The sequence below is a fragment of the Penaeus vannamei genome, chromosome 43 (assembly GCF_042767895.1).
Source record: "Penaeus vannamei isolate JL-2024 chromosome 43, ASM4276789v1, whole genome shotgun sequence".
NCBI lineage: Eukaryota > Metazoa > Arthropoda > Malacostraca > Decapoda > Penaeidae > Penaeus > Penaeus vannamei.
Genome location: NC_091591.1, coordinates 3,093,341 through 3,098,095, shown reverse-complemented (window position 1 = coordinate 3,098,095; position 4,755 = coordinate 3,093,341). Strand labels below are relative to the sequence as shown.

The 4,755-nt window shown below is 31.2% G+C and overlaps 1 long non-coding RNA gene across 1 annotated transcript in view; it reads right to left on the bottom strand.

Moving 5' to 3' along the window:
- Positions 1–4,755, bottom strand: part of LOC138860723 (uncharacterized) — a 50,268-nt gene that overhangs the window by 44,975 nt on the left and 538 nt on the right. The window contains exon 1 of the long non-coding RNA XR_011398386.1: positions 3,963–4,755. This exon is cut by the window's right edge and continues 538 nt beyond it. This is a non-coding gene — a long non-coding RNA (uncharacterized lncRNA). The remainder of the gene's footprint in view (positions 1–3,962) is intronic.

Below are 4,755 nucleotides of genomic sequence, written 5' to 3'. Positions count from 1 at the left end.
GCGTCTGTGTTCGTTTGCGTTCTTTGTTCATTCGGTGTTGGGCTGCTTGTCGGTCTGTCTGTCTCACTGTCTTTCTCTCTCTATTTAACTAACACTCTCTATTACGATAGTCTCTTTTCCTCCTTCTCTTCCTCTCTCCATCTCACTTTCACTTCTCTTTCTTTTCTCTCCTCCCCTCAATATCCCTCTCCCCCCCCTCTCTATCTATATATCTATCTATCTCTCCCTCCCTCCGTCCCTCCCATCCTCTCTCCCCCATTCCTCCCTACCTCCCTCCCTTGTTCCCTTCCTCTCTCCCTCCCTCTTCCCTCTCCTCTCTCTCCCGACTCCCTCTCCCCCAAAATTAATTATCTATCAATGGCATTTCTTTCTTGATTACATGAAATACAACGAAACACGCATGATTGAATGTTATATTGAGTATTAAGCTGAACATTGTCTACATCATTTGAGATGCAGGATAGATCATTATAATCACTTCTCTTAAATATCAAAACATTTTTTTCTTCTTCTTCTTTGAATTGAAAACTGTAATCAAGATTATATTCCTTGAATCATGAACACATTTCATCTAATTAATCTCAATTGCCTTCTTTCTCTTTTTTTCTTTTTTTTTTTTTTTTTGGTCAGACATGTTTTATTCCATGAGCTAAATATCAGAATTATTAACATAACGTTTACATTTTCTCTTGTTGATTTATTCTTCATCCAGGAATGTTTGTTTATTTTATTTTTTCGTTATTAATCTCTCGATTCTTCTAAGTACGATGACATATTGCATCGGACTATCCATCTGTTTAATAAACATATATGCATACGTACATATATATATATATATATATATATATATATATATATATATATATATATATATATATATATATATATATATATATATTATATATATATATATATATATATATATATATATATATATATATCATATATATATATATATATATATATATATATATATATATATATATATATATATATATATATATATATATATATATATATATATATACCCACACACACACACGTGTATAGATTGATAGATAGATGGGTAGATAGACAGATGGAGAGATAGATAGACAGGTAGGTTAATAGATGAATATATAGGTAGATAGACAGATAAATGAAAAGATAAGTAGATAGATAGATAGATAGAGAGGCAGGCAGACAAATAGATGATAGATAAACAGATATAGTTTGAAATATATATATATATATATATATATATATGTATATATATATATATATATATATATATATATATATATATATATACATATATATATATATATATATATATATATATATATATATATATATATATATATATATATATATATATATATATATATATATATATATATATATATATATATATATATATATATATATATATATATATATATATATATATATATATATATATGTATGTATATATATATATATATATATACATATATATATATATATATATATACATATATATATATACATATGTATATATATATATATATATATATATATATATACATATACATATATATATATATATATATATATATATATATATATATATATATATATATATATATATATGTATGTATATATATATATATATATATATATATATATATATATATATATATATATATATATATATAACACACACACACACACACACACACACACACACACACACACACACACATACACATACTCACACACACACACACACACAGACATACACACACTCACACACGCGCACACACACACACACACACACACACACACACACACACACACACACACACACACACACACACACGTATATATACATATATATTACACATCCATATTTCTATACCACGGTGCGGATGTTTCCTTCACTCCCCGTGGAGGGTCCTGCCACCGCTGTGTGTGCGTATGGGCAGCTGTGACAGAAATCCGAAAAACATTAGCATTTTTTTCTCGACAAACATCAATACCTGATCGTGAGACAACAGCAACATGTCAGTGATTCGCCGATGGGATTGTCGATTTCCGAATGCCGTAAATAATTCCTTGATTATGTGGACGCGAAACAACCCCCTAAAACCTCCCAATTTCTCAGGGGCTATTTTTAGATCCGAGAGTCCCGAGCCTGCATCCAGGGTAAGTTCTTTTTAAGTACCGAGGATTTGTTACTTTTCCGTGCTGATGTTGGGGGCGGTGGTCCTGCGGTCCGCGTCTTCCTATTAGATTTGAGGGTTGTTTTTTATCTTTCTCTCTGTCTCTCTTTCTTTTTCTTTATCTATCTGTGTTTATCTCTCTCTATCTCTTTCTTTCTCTTTAACTATCTGTTTATCTCTCTCTCTCTTTCTTTCTCTTTATCTATCCTTTTCTCTCTTTCTTTCTTTCTCTATCTATATGTTTATCTCTAGTGTGTCTCTCTCTCACTCTTTGTATCTCTCTTTCTTTCTTATTTATTTATTATGATTTCATTCTCTCTCTCTCTCTCTCTCTCTCTCTCTCTCTCTCTCTCTCTCTCTCTCTCTCTCTCTCTCTCTCTCTCTCTCTCTCTCTCTCTCTCTCTCTCTTTGTGTCTCTCTTTCTTTCTCTTTATCTATCTGTCTGTCTTTCTCTATCTCTTTCTTTCTCTTTATCTATCTGTTTATCTCTCTCTCTCTCTTTCTTTCTCTTTATCTATCCGTTTATCTCTCTCTTTCTTTCTCTATCTATATTATCTCTCGTGTGTCTCTCTCTCACTCTTTGTATCTGTCTTTCTTTCTTATTTATTTATTATGATTTCATTCTCTCTCTCTCTCTCTCTCTCTCTCTCTCTCTGCGCGCGCGCGCGCGCGCGCGCGCGTGTGTGTGTGTGTGTGTTTATCTCTCTATCTTTCTCACTCATTGTCTCTTTTTTCTGTCTATGTCTCTCTCTCTCTCTCTCTATCTCTCTCCCTCTCTTTTTCTCCCTTCCTCCCTCTCTCTCTCCCTTTCTCCCCCTCTATCTCCCTTTCTCCCTCTCCTTCCCTTTCTCCCTCTCCCTCCCTTTCTCCCTCTCCCTCCCTTCCTCATCCTCCCTCACTCCCTTCCTCATCCTCCCTCCCTCCCTTCGTCTCCCTCCCTCCCTCCTTTCCTCTCTCTTCCTCCCTCTCCCTCCCTCCCCTCCCTCTCCCACCACTCCTACTCCCTCTCTTCCTTCCTCTTCCTCCCTCTCTCCCCCTCTTAAATAACTCGAAACATATTCCCGAATCTTCGTGAAAGTCGTATCTATAACAGGAACCCGACGAGGTCATAGAACGCCATCTGTTGCCCAAAAATACCAACAAACGGGGAGCTGAACAAACACTAATATATCTTTAAACATCAATAACGAGTGAAAGAATAGTGATAATTTTTACGTTATTGAGGATGGTGGAAGTTGATGATGGTCATGATAACGATGATAATAATGATTATCATGATGATGTTATGATAATGATGATTATGAATATTGATACAATAATAATGATGATGATGATAATAATGATAATAATAATAATAATAATAACAATAATAATAATTATAATAATAATAATAGTAATAACAAAACAACAACAATAACAACAAAATAATAATGATAATAATAACAATAATGATAACAATAATCATGGTAATGATAATGATCACAAGCGATGATAATGATAACAATAAAACTAATTACAATAATAATAATAATAAGGATAACAATAACAATGACAAAAAAGATAATGATGATAATGATGGTGGTGATGATGGTGACAATAATAATAATGTTAAAAATGATAAAAATAACAAAATATTGCTATGATAATTACGCAGATACTGATATCAACTATATCAATTACAATGATGATAGGAACTATAGATGACATTATCACAAAAATTACTAATAAAAGTAATTACATTAAAGAAATCATTCGTAAATAGACCTTTATAAGACTTACTCAGATAAAATGTTTACCAGAAACTCGAATTATGGAAACGATGCGATGTAAATATATTTTTCTTTGTTTTCTCTATTCTCTGACTTTTTCTTTCATTCGTTTTTCCATTTTTTGTTTCTTTCTTTCTATTTTTCTTGTTTCCGTTTCGATCTCTCTTTCAATTCTTTAAAATCCGTATTCACTTTTTGTTTTTTTCTTTATATTTCTCTTTCTGTTTTCTATTTTTTCTTTCTTTCTGTCTTTCTCTATCTCACCTGTTTCAGTATTTTTTCTTTTAGTATTCTGCTTCTATTGATTAGTCTTTTTCGTTTCTCTTTTCCTATTTCTATTTTCTTCTTCAGTTTTTTTTCTCTATTCTTTCATATTATTTTTCATTTTCTTATCTCGTTTCTTTGATCTCAACAGAGGGTCAAATTGTTTCCTCCTTGACCGTCAAATAACATGTTTTTCTCCATTATCCAAGTTTTCTGATCTCTTGTTACTTTTATTTCTATTGGCAGATTGACCTTATCTTCTTTTGTCATTTGCGACGAATAAACATTTTTTATTTCATTTTATTTTATTTTTTTCTAAGTGATATCACATTTTTCTGGTGACTGATAACTAGATATTTTGCCAAAGACTGATATCTGATTTTCTTTGAGCACACGTTTTTTTTTTTCTTATTTTCGTTAATGTTTATGACGAACATACACCACTCAGCCACTACAATGTATATATATATATACAATATACGTGTACTTTTTATATCTAATAAAACTTCGTATCACACTCTCAGTAATTGCTTTTTTTT